A 17,942-nucleotide genomic window follows, 5' to 3' on the forward strand; every position below is an offset into this window, starting at 1 on the left:
TTTCATGTAATTGACAAACGACAGTCTCCTTACTTTTAAAGTCTTCTTGATACCAAGAAATACAAATTCAGCTCATGTTAAAAGAGAAATACATTTAGAGACATCTTGCTGTGCATGGAATGGTCATCTTAGTGTGAGCAGTATTGCTAAATTTACCAGTTCTTTCAAAATAGTTCAAATATTCTGAGAAATAATATAAAACTGCTGTTATGGGTGCCTGAGTGGTTCAGTAGGTTAAGCCTCTGCCTTCGGCTTATGTCATGATCTCAGGGTCCTGGGATTGAGTTCTGCACCGGGCTCTCTGCTTGACAGGGAGCCTGCTTCCTCCTCTCTCTCTGCCTGCCTCTCTGCCTACTTGTGATCTCTCTCTGTCAAATAAATAAAATCTTTAAAAAAAAAAAAAAACTGCTGTTAAAGACTGACGGGTATTTAACCCTAGAAATTCCTGTCTATATAATTTTCTATAAATAAATTTCATACAACTTAACGAAGTTTGGATGTATCCAGACTTAGTAGTGCTAAATTGAGCTTTTGATTGGTTATCTCTGAGTTTGATAAAACATTTAAGATTTGGAAATCAGTAAATGCCATTGATTTTTATATCGCATTTTATTTGCAATATATAAATGTTTTAATTCCAATCATATATGTGCCAAGATTTTACATTTCTATTAAGTTAAACTCTTAAATATTGTACCTAATGATTTCTTGGTTTAAGCAAATATTTATTAACTCAGAAGTATTTTTGGTATGGTAGAGCAAAAAACTGGGAGTTAAAGTCTGGAATCTTGTGTTAATTAGCCATGTGATCTTGAACAAATTACTGGGCCTTAATTTCATATTTAGAAAATTAGGAGACTACACATTAATAGGGTGATAATGTTTACCACATTAATTTTTTTAATGAATAAACAAGATTGTGGATATTGCTTAAATCCAAGATTGCAAACAATACAGATGATAAGATTAGGATTACAAGTGAGAGAAAATGGATTTGTTGTTACATCTCTTAAAACTAAATTTCAGTTTTGCTGTTTTGTGTTTTTTTTAGTTTTGCTGCTTTTGATTATTAAATACCATACATCAGTACTACATATATTAATAATTAGAATTAATTTAGAATCCTTGTAGTTTTCTATTGCCTGCTACATAAAATCCAATTTTAGTTTTGGTTATCAATAATTGTTAATATAAGGGGAATATTGGCTGTTTTCAAACCAGTGTTATGTAATGCAAGCTCAACCCAAAACTCATTTTTCATTCATACCCTAAATCAGTTATTTACGCTGAAACAGATACATGTGTAAATTGCTTACTTCATGTATTTCTAGGTTAAAACAAGTTTCCCCCCTCCAATGCCCTGTTGGAATATTGTTTCCCTTAATTGGTCCCTCCATGCCCCCAAGTCATTTGCAAATATTTTCTTTTTTTTTTTTAAGATTTTATTTATTTATTTGACAGACAGAGATCACAAGTAGGCAGAGAGGCAGGCAGAGAGAGAGGAGGAAGCAGGCTTCCTGCTGAGCAGAGAGCCCGATGCGGGGCTCAATCCCAAAACCCCAGGATCGTGACCCTAGCCGAAGGCAGAGGCTTTAACCCACTGAGCCACCCAGGTGCCCCTGCAAATATTTTCTTTTAACAGTTTATGATTTTAGCTTTTGCATTTAGGCCTTTGATTTTAAGTTAAATTTTGTATATGGTGTGAGGTAATGATCCAGCCTCATTCTTTCTTATATGGGCATCCCAGTACCATTTGTTAAAATTTGAGACTATTCTTTTCCCCCATTTAATGGCCTTGGTACCCTTGTTGAAAACTTTAAAGTTGCTTTAAGATAGAACTTTCAGGGGCACCTGGGTGGCTCAGTAGGTTAAAGCCTCTGCCTTCGGCTCGGGTCATGATCCCGGGGTTTTGGGATCGAGCCCCGCGTCAGGCTCTCTGCTCATAAGGGAGACTGCTTCCCTCCTCTCTCTCTGCCTGCCTCTCTGCCTACTTGTGATCTCTTTCTGTCAAATAACTAAATAAAATTAAAAAAAAACAAAAACTTTCATCTTAATCATCAAATTGTTCTATAAGTTTTATGTTTGTTCTTACTCTTATATAGGACCAGGGGCATCAGAATTAGATTTTTTTATCCTTCTGTAGTACTAGATGCTTAGAGTCATTTTTAATATAAAAGTGTCTTACAATATTTACCTAGATATAAGTTTATATGTTAAGGCCTTTATTTGTGGTAAGATCTATTGCTTCATTATTTAGAGAAGCATGTATATGATGATAGCTTAGGATATGAAAAATTCAAATTTCATGACTTTATTCAATCAGAATGGTCTAAAATCTTTTAATCAGCCTTTTACATCATGAAGTAAGGCTTGTAATTAATTATGTCTATGCATATCAACTGCTCTAGTTCCACTGTTGGATTTTTTGTAATATATCACTAGGATTTTTAACTATAAGGCATGTTAAGTTTTGATGCAGATTTATCAAATATATTTTACTTTTAGAGTCAGTGTAGTGTCATTTCTGTGAATCCCATGTCAAGTATAATTTTGAATTGGAAAGTACATTTTCTTCAGACTATTAAAAATTTTTTTTGTCTTTCCATAATTCATCCACTTTTGAAAATGCATGTTTCTTTAGTTTCTTATAGCCATCATTTGGATCAACCAATATGTTGCCTTTTGCCATTTGGTTTTTATTTTGATGAAGATTTAAGTCTATAGTCCAAGAAAGTCACAAGCTAATTTATGGTGAGGTTCTAGATTCAGATTATAGTTCAAATTAAAATAAACAAGGTGCTTAGATTCTAAACATGACCTATGACAGCTACATCCAGAAAAGGAAGTCATGTTTGTTAGAATATTGACATAAACAATATACAGAATATTGAAATGGCAGCCTTGAGATAGGGAGGTAATGCATGAGGTGTGCCTATGAAATAGTATATGCTTAAATATATAACATTGCTATCCAAATGAACATTATCCTTCACTTAGGGCTATTGTTGCTCAAAATGTTTCCAGACTTTAGAGCTTATAATAAGTGTTCTTTTGAATAGCCTCATTAGGGTGAGATGCTTTTCTTTAAATGTTTTGCAATAGCCAGTAAATGTTTTTTGGTGTGTTTTTGTTTTGTGTTTTTTTTTTTTTTTTAATCTAAACCTACTGAATAAAGGTAAATGGCCAGGCTTGTTCTGGAATAAGGTGTATAACTAGAAGAATTAGAGTAGCTTTCTCATGTAGCCACTAATCTGGTTTAGGTATCATGGCATATCACAAAAACCAAAAAGAAGAATGTAGCAGCATCAAAGTTGTAATTCAAATGGGTTTTATAAAATTGCTCTCTTAAAATGTAGCACATCTCCGTTACTTTGCTCAAAGTAGACAGGGTTTAAGCATTGTGCTTCCAACATTTTTTAATGTTGGTTTTTTTCCAACATCACATTGAAAGACTATTCCTGTTCTAGGCAAGAACAGGCTCTATCTGGTAAAGTACCATACCATTTTTTAACACTGAAGTTACTCTAATGAAAACCTGTTCCTAAAGATTTGAATCCAGGAAGTTTCACTGACTAGTGAAATGGCTGTACGAAAGTTATAAAAGACCAAAAGCTTGTGAAACTAAAACAATTTATGTTGTTTTTTAATGCAACTGTTACCATTCTTTTCCTAGTGGCAATTTTTGCCTTATGCACATCTTCTAAAAACTAGATTGTAAGACAGTAGGAATGAAGGGGGAGAATTATTTTATTTTTTATTATTTTATTTTTTATTTATTATTTTATTTTGTTTTATTATTTATTTTATTATTTATTATTTATTTAATTATTTTATTTTTATTTTTTAGGGGTGTTGCTCTGTTATCTTTCCTGGTACCCAGCACAGTACCTTTACATTGCAAGCATTCAATAAATATTGAGTTGAAGCAAACCCGCTGGTGTGTAAAGGTAGTGTCTCAGTCATGTTCCACTGCAACCTTAAGTTTTATGTCTTAATTACTGATAAGTAATCATTGAAATAAAAGATTAGTCTGAAGCCAACTGGAGATATCTGCACATCATCTAGTCTGCCACTTGCAGTGAGGAGGACTGAATGGAAAGGCAGGAAAGCTTGGTTCAAGAACATTGTTAATGATCCAGCTTCTTGATGTTCTCCCATGAAAAATAATAGTCTCTGAATAAACTTATTCTAAAGAAGATACAGAAATAACCAACAATAAGTGCAAACCTCATGTCATAAGTCTTTAGGGAAATAATAAACCACAATAAGATATTTATGATAGCTATTTTTTGAAAGGACAAAAATAAATGTTGGCCCAGATGTGTAAAAACTTGCAACTTAAAAGTTGCAGGTGTGAACATAAAATGTAACAGCTGCTATAGACAACAGTTTGGCACTTCAAAAAATTAAAAGGAGGGGTTCCAGTTCTAGATGGTGATGTGGAAGATTGAACTCACCTCCTCCAGAGAGCATGCCAGATTACGTCTATTAACAGAACAATTGCTCCTGAGAAAGAACAGACTGACTGAACAGCTACTGAAAACAAAGAATAATAAGAGAAATGGAGACACGCCACAGTTCAAAAGAGTAACTGGTATATCCAGGTAGCCAGCAAAAGTCACTAAACACACATAATCTGCATAGGGGACACCATACACAAGACCATCGCTTCAACTTTAGAAGTAGCCATTTCACCTAATTGACAGAAATAAAAAGAAAATCAAGCAAATGGAGAGATAGGAACATGTTCCAAAAGAAAGAACAAAAACTAAGAAAAAGAAAATGGAACAGACAAGCAAAATGCCTGATAAGGAATTTAAAGTAATCACAAAGATACTGAGTTGGAGAAAATAAATGGAGAACTCAGTGAGACCTTCAATAAAGAGAGAGAAAATATTAAACGGAATCAAAGTTGAAGAATACAATAAGTAAAAAACACACTAGAGAGAATCAACACTAGATTAGAAGATGCAAAAGAACATATCAGGATCTGAAAGAATAATAGCATACAAACTGAACAGGAAAAAGAAAAAAATGAGAATAACTTAAGCGATCTCTTGGACAACATCAATCAAACAAACATTTGTATTATAGGGGTCCCAGAAGAAGAGAGAAAGGTGTAGCAAATTTATTTGAACAAATAACTGTAAAATTTCCTAACCTAGAGTAGGAAAAAGACATCCAAGTCCAAGAAGCACAGAAAGTTCAAACAAGATATAGAGACTCCTAAAAGCAGAAAGAAAACAAAGAGGGCACATGGGTGGTTCAGTGGGTTAAAGCCTCCGCCTTCAGCTCTGGTCATGATCCCAGGGTCCTGGGATCAAGGCCCATGCTGGGCTCTCTGCTCAGTGGTGAGCCTGCTTCCTCCTTTCTCTCTGCCTGCCTCTCTGCCTACTTGTGATCTCTGTCTGTCAAATAAATAAAATCTTTAAGAAGAAAGAAAGAAAGAAGGAAAGAAAGAAAAAGAAAAGAAAGAGAAAAAAAAAGAAAGAAGACAAAAAGAATCAAAAGCAAGAAAAACGTTACCTACAAGGTAAAACTTATAAGACTATCAGTTGATTTTTTTTAGCAGAAACTGCAAGCCATAAGAGAGGGACATGATATATTCAAAGTGCCGGAAGGAAAAAATTAACAACAAGAATACTCAATAAGGTTGTCATTCAAATACGAAGGAAAGATAAAGATTTTCCCAGACAAACAAGATAAAGGAGTTTATCACCATAAAACTAACCTTACAAAAAAACTAACAAAAAAATGGGACTTCTTTAAGTGGAAAAGAAATGGCCATAATTAGGGGCGCCTGGGTGACTCAGTAAGTTAAAGCCTCTGTCTTTGGCTCAGGTCATGATCCCAGGGTCCTGGGATCTAGCCCCACATCAGGCTGTCTGCTCAGCTGGGAGCCTGCTTCCCCCCTCTCTCTGCCTGTCTCTGCCTACTTATGATCGCTGTCTGTCAAATAAATAAAATTTTAAAAAAAAATGTAAAATATGATAAAATATACATAAAGTGTGGGGAAAGAGGTAAAAAAGGAAGATAGAGGGGGAAAGAATATTTTTTCCCTTTTTAAAAAAAAAATGTGTTTGGACTTAAATGACCATTGAATTAATATGGACCTCATGATAACCACAAACCTATGATAGATACACAGAAAAAAAAGAAAAAGAAAGCCAAACAAAACACTGCAGTTACTCCTCAATCACAGAGAACAGAAGAGAACAAAGAACTACAAAAACAACCAAAAAACAAGTTTTTAAAATAGCAATAAGTACATGCCTAAATGTAAATGGCCTAAATGTAAATGACCTAAATGATACAATCAAAAGACACAGAATGGCGGAAAGGCTAAAAAAAACAACACCCATTTACATGTTCTTAGAAGAGACTCCCTTCAGACCTAAAGTTGCACACAGACTAAAGGTGAAGGGATGGAAAAACATTCACTATGCAAATGGAAACAAAAAAAAGCCAGGGCAGCAATACCTTTATCAGACAAAATAGACTTTAAAACAAAGACTGTAACAAGAGACAAGGGCATTACATTATGATAAAGGAATCAATCCAACAAGAGGATATAACAATTGTAAATATCTACACAACCAACACTGGAAGCACCTAAATACACAAGGCAAATATTAATAAACATATAGAAACTGATAGTAATGCAATAATAGTAGGGGACTTTACTACTCCACTCACATCAATGATAGGTCATCCAGACAGAAAATCAATAAGGAAACAATGTCTTTAAATGACACATTGGATCAGATGGACAAAACAGATATATAGAAAACATTACATCCAAAAACAACAGAATACACATTCTTTTCAAGGGCCCATGGAACATTCTCCAGAATAGATCACATATTAGGCCATAAAACAAGATTCAATAAATTTAAGAAGACTGAATCATACCAGGCTTCTCTTCCAATGAAAATAGTATGAAACTAGAAATAATTCACAAGAAAAACATTGGAAAAAACACAAACACATGGAGACTAAAAATGATACTAAACAACCAACAGGTCAATGAAGCAATCAAAGAAATTAAAAAAAAAAATACATGGACACAAATGAAAATAAAAACAAAATGGTCCAAAATCTCTGGGACACAGTGAAAGCAGTTCTAAGAGGGAAGTTTACAGCAGTTCAGGTCTGCCTCAAGAAATAAAAAAAAACTCAAACAGGTGTGCCTGGCTGGCCATGTCATCAGAGCACGCAACTATTGATCTTGAGGTTGTGGGTTCCAGCCCTGTGTTGGGTGTAGAGATTACTTAAAATTAGTATCTTTAAAAAAAAAAAAAAAAAAAAAGACAAAGCTCAATCTCAACTGTGCCTAAAGGAACTAGAAAAATAAATAACAAAATAAAAAACAAAAAACAAAAAAGAATAAACAAACAAACAAAAAAAGAATAAACAAAACAAAGCTCAATCTCAACTGTGCCTAAAGGAACTAGAAAAAGAATAAACAAAACCCCAGGTAAGTAGAAGAAAGGAAAGAACAAAGGTCAGGACAGAAATAAATAATATAGAGACTAGAAAAGCAATAGAAAAATAAAGATAAAATAGAAAAAGATAAAATTGACTAACCCTTAGCCAGACTCATCAGGAAAAAAAGAGAGGGGGCATGTGGGTGGCTCAGATGGTTAAGCATCTGCCCTCAGCTCAGGTCATGATCTTAGGGTCCTGGGAACAGCTCTGTGTCAGGCTCCCTGCTCAATGGGGAGTCTGCTTCCTCTCCCTCTGCCTCTCCCCTCTGCTCATGTTCATGTGTGCTTGTGCTCTTTCTCTCTCAAATGAATAAATAAAATCTTTAAAATAAAAAAAAAAGAAAAAAGAGAAAGGATTTAAATAAAATCAGGAAAGAGAGAGAAGTAACAACTAACAAAAATACAAAGGATTATAAGAGAATACTATGAAATTTTTTTTAATGGATAAATTCCTAGAAACACAATCTTTCAAAACTGAAACAGGAAGAAATAGAAAATCTTTTTTAAAAATTTTTATTTATTTTTTGAATTTCTTTTAACTCTTCCAGAATTCATTGTTTATGCACCACACCCAGTGCTCCATGCAATATGTGCCCTCCATAATACTCACCACCAGACTCACCCAACCTCCCCCACCCCACCCCTCCAAAACCTTCAGATTGTTTTTCAGAGTCTCTCATGATTCGTCTTCCCCTCCAATGTCCCCCAACTCCCTTCTCCTCTCCATCTCCCCATGTCCTCCGTGTTATTTCTTATGCTCCACAAGTAAGCAAAACCATATAATTGACTCTCTCTGCTTGACTTACTTCACTCAGCATAATCTCTTCCAGTCCCGTCCTTGTTGATACAAAAGTTGGGTATTCATCCTTTCTGATGGAGGCATAATACTCCATAGTGTATATGACCACATCTTCCTTATCCATTTGTCCGTTGAAGGGCATCTTGGTTCTTTTCACAGTTTGGCGACTGTAGCCGTTGCTGCTATGAACATTAGGGTACAGTTGGCCCTTCTTTTCATTACATCTATATCTTTGGGGTAAATACCCAGCAGTGCAATTGCAGGATCATAGGGAAGCTCTATTTTTAAAGGAAATAGAAAATCTTAACAACAAATTACAAGTAATGAAATTGAATTGGTCATCAAAAAACTATCAAAAAAATAGAAGTCCAGGACCACACAGATTCTCAAGTGAATTCTACCAGACATTTAAAGAAGAGTTAAAACTTACTCTCTTTAGGGGTGGCTGGGTGGCTCAGATGGTTAAGCGTCTGACTTCAGCTCAGGTCATGATCCCAGGGTCCTGGGGTTGAGCCCCACATTGAGCTCCCTGCTGAGCGCAGAGCCTGCTTCTCCCCCCCTCCTTCTGACATTCCCTCCACTTGTGCTCTCTGGCTCTGTCTATATCTCTATCAAATAAATAAATAAATCTTAAAACACAAACAACAACAAAAAAACAGCTGTTCTCTTCAAACTATTCCAAAACAGAAGAGGAAGGGAAGCTTCCAAATGCATTCCATAAGACCAGAATTACCCTTATAGCAAAACCAGACAAAGACACACACTCACAAAAAAACTATAGGCCAAAATCCCTGATGTACATGCAAAACTCCTCAACAAAATATTAGCTAACCACATATAATAATATATTAAAAAGATTATTCACCATGATTGGTGAAACTTATTCTTGGGATATAAGGAAGGTTGCAAATCAATGTCATATACCACATCAACAAAAGGATAAAATCTTATGATCTCAATAAATGCAAAAAACAAAACAAAACAAACAAAAACACCAGTTAACAAGATTCAACATCCACTCATAACAAAAACAACAAAATAAAGTTAGAAGGAACACACTTCAACATAATAAAAGTCATATATGGAAACCCCACAGTGAACATGATACTCAATGGGGGAATATTGAGAGCTTTCCCTCTGAGGTAAGGGACAAGACAAGAATGTCTATTCTTACCACGTTGATTCAACATAGTACTAGATATCCTAGCCATAGTAATTAGACAAGAAAAAGAAATAAGAGGCATCCATATTGGTAAAGAAGTTAAATTGTCACTTCTTATCCCTCTCCCTCTGTTTCTCCCCCTGCTCACTCTCAATTCTCAAATAAATAAATGAATAAAATCTTTTTAAAAAATGTATACAATTCTAAAGAAGCCAAACAACATCAAAACTGCAAACAATCCAGTTAAAAACTGGTCAGGGGACCTGAGTAGACACATAGACATACAGATGGCCAACAGAAATATGAAAAATGCTCAATACCACTAAGCATCAGGGAAATGCAAATCAAAACCACAATGAGATACCACTTCACACCTGTTAGAATAACTAAAATCAAGAAGACAAGAAACAACAAATGTCGGCAAGGATGTGGAGAAAAAGGAAACTTTGTGCATTGTTGGTGGGAATGTAAATTGCTATAGCCACTGTGAGAAACAGAATCAGAGTTTCCTCAAAAAATTAAAAATAGAAATATGAGAAGCATCTGGGTAGTGCAGTCATTTGAGTGTCCAACTCTTGGATTTGGCTCAGATTGTGATCTCAGAGCTGTGAGACAGAGCTCCACATCAGGTTCTGTGCTCAGTGTGGAGTTTGCTTGGGATTCTCTTTTTCTCTCCCTCTGCACCTCCCCCTCCAAAATATATAAATAAACTCTAAAAAATAAAAATAGAAATACCATATGATCTAGTAATTGCACTATTGGTTATTTACTCAGGGAAAACAAAAACAGAAGTTATACCTACCCCTGTTTATTGCAGCATTATTTATAATATCCAAGAAATGGAAACAATCTAAGTGTTCATCAATAGATAGATGGATAAGGAAAATGTGGTACACACACAATGGAATATTACTCAGCTATAAAAAGGTTGAGATCATGTCATTTGAGACAACACTGATGGACCTAGAGGTTATTATGCTAGGTGAAATAAGACGGAGAAAGACAAATACCTACCATATGACTCCACTCATAAATGGAATCTTTAAAAGAGGAATAAACAAATCAGAACTATAAATACAGAGAACAAATTGATGGTTGCCAGAAGGAAGGTGGGTAGGAGGTTGGGTAAAATGGGTGAAGAGCAGAAAGAGATACAGGCCTCCATTTATGGGATATATAAGTTATCAGAATAAAAAGCACAGCATAAGGAATATAGTCAATGATGTTATAATGGTGATATAATAGGACAGATGGTAACTACACTTGTGGTGAACAAAGCATAATGTATAAACTTGCCAAATCACTAAGCTGTACACCTGAAACTAATGTAACATTTTGTGTCAACTATATTTAAATTTTAAAAACTGTTTAAAAAGTTAAACAGAATTATCATATGACTCAGCATTTACACTCCTAGATAAATACTCAAAATTCCTAATGAAATTTTAAACATCAAAATAGCTAGCTGAAGGGGAAAATAAATAGTTATGGTTACAAGATACTCTTCCAAAAAAGAGTAAAATTTTTTGAGGGGCAACTATCTATCTTAAGGAAATTCATAGCCTCTATTATATATGACAGAATGAGAAAACAAATAAAGCATTAAATTTAAAACATTTGAAAAAAATGCCAAGGAAAGTAGGATGAAAGAATTAACAAAACTATGGGATGCCTGGGTGGCTCAGTTGGTTGAGTGGCTGCCTTGGCTCAGGTCGTGATCCCGGAGTCCTGGGATCAAGTCCCGCATTAGGCTCCTTGCTCGGCGGGGAGCCTGCTTCTCCCTCTGCCTCTGCATGCCACTCTGCCTGCTTGTGCTCTCTCTTGCTCTCTGACAAATAAGTAAATAAAATCTTAAAAAAAAAAAAAAGAATTAACAAAACTAGAAACAGAAAATAGGAATTAGTAGATTATAAGGACATTTATAAATATGAGATGATTCAGAATAGACAAATTTATGGGACATACCAAGAGAAAAATGGGAAGGCAAAAATGCACAGATAAAATCAAAAGAAAAAACAATGCCCAATATTTGTTATGAGAAAAGTTATACACAAAAAATGATTCAATAATTTTTTGAATTGTGACTTTTTAGGAAAATATAAATTATGAAAACTAAACCAAGATAAAATCTAAGTTGACCAATGAATCATGGAAGAAAATGAAGTAATTGTCAAGGTATTTCTCCCAAAGAGGTATAAGACTAGATTATTTTTACAGTTAAGTGTTTGGTTTTTTAATATTTAAGGAACATAATTCCCTTAGAAAATTATTTTAGCATATAGAAAAAGATGGCAAATTTCCAAGTAACTCTTATAAAACTGTATCTTGAAATCAATCTCTGACCAAACATCCCCTCCTAAAAAAAGAAAGAAAAGAAAAAAAAAAAAAAAGAAAGAAAGATATTCACAGAAGCCTCCTCCACAGGCATATAGAGGCAAAAATTCTAAATGAAATAATAGCAGATCAAATCCAGATTATAGTCAAAGAATACTACACCATAATTGAGATTTATTCTAAGAAAGCAAAGATAAATGAAGGCAAGAAAATGTATTGATATAAATTTACCAAAGGAAAAAAAGTAAGAAAAAAGATAATCTCAATAGACATTTAAAAGTCATTTGGTAAAATATTATTTCTACTCCTGATTTTAACCTAATACACTAGGAACAGAATATATCATACATTATTTTAAAACAATATCAAGCCAACAGTTATCACACTGAACTTAAAATATTCATCAGAGGACTTTTCATTAAAAAAGAGGACAAAATAACAAGTGTTGGTGAGTGTTTGGAGAAAAGGGAGCTCTTGTGCACTGTTGGTGGGAATGTAAATTGGTGTGGTCACCATGGAAAGCAGTATGGAGTTTCCTTACAAAATTAAAAATAAAACTATCATATGATTCAACCATCACACTTCTGGATATTTATCTGAAGAAAACAAAAGCACTAACTTGAAAAGATATATGCCACCCCCCACTCTGCCCATGTTCGTTGTAACATTATTTACAATAGCTAAGATATGTAAATAATCTAAGTATACATCAGTGAATGAATGAAGAAAATGCCATATATATACATATATACACACACATATATGTATATACACTTAAACACACACCGAGAGAATGGAATACTATTCAGCCATTAAAAAGAATGAAATTTTGCCATTTGCAACATGATGGACCTTGAAAGCATTATGCTAAGTGTAATAAGTCAGAAAGAGGAAGACGAGTACCATACAATCTCACTTATACGTGGAACCTACAGACCAAACCAAAACAACACAAATCAAGCTCATAGATACAGAGAACAGATAGATGGTCATTGCCAGAGGTGGAAGGTGGGGGACTGAAATAAGTAAAAGAGATCAAAAGGTACAAATTTCCTGATTAAATAAGTCATGGGAAGGTAATGTACAGTACGACTGTAGTTAATAATACTGTGTTGCGTATTTTAAAGTTGCTGAGAGTTGATTTTAAAAGTTCTCATCATAAGAGGTTTTTTTCTAACTATGTATGTGACAGATATTAACTAGACTTATTGTGATGACCATTTTGCAATATATACAAATATCAAGTCATGTTGTACACCTGAAACCAACTAATATGGTGTTTATGTCAATTGCATCACTTAAAAAAGAGAGAGAGAGAGAACCAACATAAGAATACTTGCTATCAACACACTACTATTTCTTGGAAATTTCCAGAAAGTTGTATTTTTTTAATTAGGTATAAATACTGGAGGAAAAAAACAGACAATAATGTGTGCAGACAATGTGATGTCTCACAGAAAGTCTTCGAAGTGTCAAGTGAAAAATTCTGAAGTCTAGAAGAAAGAATTTGAAAATGCAATGGACATTTTTGTGGGATGTTTTGTTTGTTTACTTTTGTTTTAGCTGTATGTCATATAAGTTCCCATCCTGGATTTGGAAAATACCCATCATCTAAATACAAGTGAAGGTGGAGCTCCCAACATCCTACTAGAGAAGCCAAAAAGAGACTTCTTCCCAGCTTCTTGACTACCCATGCAATGGGATGTGATCAAGGAACCCTCATCCTTCCAATACTTGCTTTTTATTTTCTACCTTGGCTTCAGTTGAAGACTATGAGTCTTACAGAAATTGATGTTAAAGGTAGGTTAAGGGTAATAAACTCTTAGGAAAAATGGGGGAATCTGATTTTTTTAAAAATTACCTTGGCTAGGTAGGGTCAAAGGAGTGACAATTCTATAGTATTGATAAATGGTAATCTGAAAATCAAGAGCCCAGGGAGGTTAAATAGCTATTCAAGTTATTTCTTGCCCATTGAGGACAGGGCTTTGAATGCTTGCAAAGCACTTATCAAAGAAGAAAATGGAAGATATAAAGAATTAACAGTGTGAAAGTATAGCCTGAGAGGTGGAAGGATCGCTTTTAATAGTAATGAATAGCTTGAAAAAAGAGGATAACCTCAAATCTGTTTTGTTTCAAGGCAGTTAGAATTCTAGGAAATTTCTAGTATTCTGTTCTTCAGCCACATGCAGCTTTTTGATCATTGTAAAACTAAATTTGAAGATTGACTCAATAAATTGCTGAATTAAAATGTTAGTTGAAGGGTGCCTGGGTGGCTCAGTCGGTTAAGACTTTAATTCTTGATTTTGGCTCAGGGTTGTGAGATCAAGCCCTCCATCCCTCTCCTCCTCTGCCCCACCCCCAGCTTACACACTCTCTCCCTCTAAAAAAAATTAATTTAATTTAATAAAAATAAAATGTCAGTTGAGTTGGTCACTGTGGCTACATGTCTACTATGTAAAATTTACGATATTGATTAAGAAAAGAGTAGGAACCCCCCAGATTAAATAGGGATAGTTTCTAATCCCTCATGACCCTTCTTGACAACTAAATCTACCACAATGTTCTGAAGCAGGGACTCCTTTATACCCAGGAAATATACTCTGGGGAGAGCTAATTCTTGCCTCACACATCATTGTTTCAGAAAAGGAATATAAATTGATCCCTGGAGATTCCTTAGATCGTTAATGAAAGATTACTGCAACTCCATGAAGACAAGATCACCAGGATCACCAGGAGTTTAGGCCACCCCACTTGGTAAAGAATTCCAGCCAGAATGTTTCCTTAGTGGAGGCAGAGGAAATACAATGGAAGAGGAAAACCATAAAAACCTGCTTTAAGGGGCGCCTTGGTGGCTCAGTGGGTTAAGCCTCTGCCTTCCACTCAGGTCATGATCTCAGGGTCCTGGGATCGAGTTCCACATTGGGCTCTCTGCTCAGCAGGGAGCCTGCTTCTCCCTTCTCTCTCTCTGCCTGCCTCTCTGCCTACTTGTGATCTCTGTCTGTCAAATAAATAAATAAAATCTTAAAAAAAAAAAAACCTGCTTTAGCCTTACAACCAGTTGTAAAAATGACAAGTACGCCTCTACCTACATAATCTTTCTTGCTATGTCCTGTGTATCTACATGTGTCAACCACCTCCCCTTTTTTCCACTATCTCCTTTTCTCCCCCACTATTTCATTTAGCCCTTGTGGAGGTTTAACTTTATAATTAGTCCTTGAGGGGATCACAAGAGAACTGGAGTAGAAACAGATATCATGTAGAGATCTCAGATTTGTTTTTAAATTCAGTAATTAACAAAACATTGAGTTGCTCCTCTCCAGGGAAGAGGTAGTGCCTTTTTTTTCTTTTCAGTTTTATTGAGTTATAATTGACATACAGAACAATATAAGTTCATTTATCCATTCTACTGTTGATGGACATTTGGGTTGTTTCCAGTTTTGAGCTCTTACAAATAATGCTGCTATGAACATTTTTTGTACATGGCTTTTGCTGCTCATATATACACATTTTATGCTAATAGCCAGAAGTAAAATTGTAGATTCATAAGAAGTGCTTATGTTGGGCTTTACAAATTTTTGACTAATGGTTTCCCAAAATGGTTGTACCCAGTTTACAATTTCACCAGCAGTGTATGAAAATTTCTAGCTACTTCACAGGCTTACTAACACTTAGTAATGACATTTTCATTTTAGCCATTCTAGAGGAGGTACTGCAATACTGTATTTGTTTAGATATTCTCTTTTGTGAAGTACCCCTTTTGCCCTGTTCCTACTGAGTTGCTGTTCTCTTATTTACTTATGAGACTTCTTTATATACTCTAGATATGCATCTTTTTTACTAGGTGTATTGAAAATATCATTGAAGGTGCAGGCTGGCTCAGTCGGTAGGAACATGCAAATCTTGATCTCAGGATTGTCAGTTCAATCCCTGTGTTGGGTGTGGAGCCTACTTAGAAAAGTAAAATAAAATCTTTAAGAAAGAAAGAAGAAGAAAGAGAAAATATCTTCTATCAGTTGGTGGTTTGCTTTTCACCCTCTTATTCTTGGATTCTTATGAATAACAGTTCTAAATTTTAATATAATCAAATTATTTTTCCTTTATGCTTTGTGTTAGTACTGTGTTAAGAAATTTTTGATTACCCCAAGGCCCTAAAGCTATTCTCTTATGTTCCCTTTCACATTTAGAATTATAGTCCATCTAGAATTGATATTTATGTATGGTATTAGGCAGAGTTCAAGATTTCTTTTTTCCCACATTAATGTCTAATTGACCCAATATCATTGACTAAAAAGGCCATTCTTTCCCCTGCTGCACTGCACAGTTGCCTTTGTTGTAAATCAAGTTACTGTGTCTGTGTGGGTCTCTTTCTGGATTCTTTCTTCTATTATTATGGACCAATGAAAAATGAAGCCATTTTCTGTCATTCCTGGATGATTCTGAAAGATATTGTGATATCATTCCACATACATATAAAATACATATTTTTTAAGGCCATCCACATTCTGAATCTAACCTATATTTCTAACATTACATCCCACCAACAGCTGGCACAAGAATCTTTAGCTCTATCTGAGTCATGCAGAGTCCCTGGTCCAAATATGGTTAACTAATGCATTTTAGAAACTTCATCCCCATTATTTGCTGGTGAATAGGATGAAATTTCTTGCTCTCAGGCTCATATCTAGTAAGTTTGGGATATATTTATGGAATTACAGCTTGTCTCTCATCTCTGACTCCATTCTTTATTGGTCTGACTTTACATCTGCCACAAGGTTCTGATTCTTTTTTTTTTTTTAAGATTTTATTTATTTATTTGACAGACAGAGATCATAAGTAGACAGAGAGGCAGGCAGAGAGAGAGAAGGTAGAAGCAGGCTCCCTGCTGAGCAGAGAGCCTGATGCGGGGCTCAATCCCAGGACCCTGCGATCATGACCTGAGCCGAAGGCAGAGGCTTTAACCCACTGAGCCACCCAGGCGCCCCCACAAGTTTCTGATTCTAATTCAATTCCCTTACTAATCATGTTGTAGACCTGGACTTCCTGCTTGTCTGGGGCCCAAACACCTTGCCTAAATATTCCCAAAATGTTCTTAATGAGACTAAAAATGTTTCCATGGAAACTCAAACCACAAAGTGGAATTGTTTCAAACACGTCTTGAATCTGTAATGCACCTCCATTGTTGGCTGCACTGATGAGTTTTGCCTAGAGATCCCAGCCATGGGGTCTACTCTCTAAAGCAAGCTTGACAGGTATTAATCCCTGTCCCAGGTCATGTGTCCTCCTGGAAGTTGTGTGAACAGATCACTGCTATGAGAGCCAGGACTTTCCTGTGGCCCCTGTCCCTCATTTCCTCTTTTTCCTCTTTCTCTCCCACCTGCAGTCCACCACTCACATTCTGTCCTGCTTCATAATCAAAATGGGATATATTATAACATCTAACTTATATCCCTACCCTCCTTCACAAGCAGCCATGCCGTCCTAATTATTACTTACAAACATTCTGACTCCTTTGTCTTCATGAAAAGATTCTTATCCTTACGTACTCCTATGTTTATTGCAGTATTATTTATAATAGCCAAAATAGGGAAGAAACTCAAGTGTCGATTAATAGAGGAATGGATAAAGAAAAGTTTATATATACATATATGTGTGTATACATACATATATATGCGCAGACACAACGGAATATTCCTCATCCATAAAAAATGAAATCTTGCCATTTGTAGCAACATGGATGAATCTAGAGGGTATAGTGCTAAGTGAAATAAGTCAGAGAAAGATAAATATCATTTGATTTCAATGATATGTGAAATTTAAGAAACCAAACAAGAAAAAAAGAGACAGACAAAAAGACCAGACTCTTAAATATAGAGAACCGATGATTGCCTGTGTGGGGCGGGGAGGGGATGGGTGAAATAGGTGAAGGGGATTAAGAGTACATTCAGGACAAGCACTGAGTAATGTACAGAATGTTGTATCACTGTATTGTAATACCTTAAAATAATATAATACTGTATGCTAACTATTTGGAATTAGAAAATTCAATTAATTTTTATTTTATTTTATTTTATTTTTATATTTTATTTATTACTTTACCAGATAGAGATCACAAGTAGGCGGGGGGTGGGGAGCAGGCTCCCCGCGGAGCAGAGAGCCCGAT

This window comes from Lontra canadensis, unplaced genomic scaffold (genome assembly GCF_010015895.1).
Source record: "Lontra canadensis isolate GAN:19392208 unplaced genomic scaffold, GSC_riverotter_1.0 scaffold37, whole genome shotgun sequence".
Taxonomy (NCBI): domain Eukaryota; kingdom Metazoa; phylum Chordata; class Mammalia; order Carnivora; family Mustelidae; genus Lontra; species Lontra canadensis.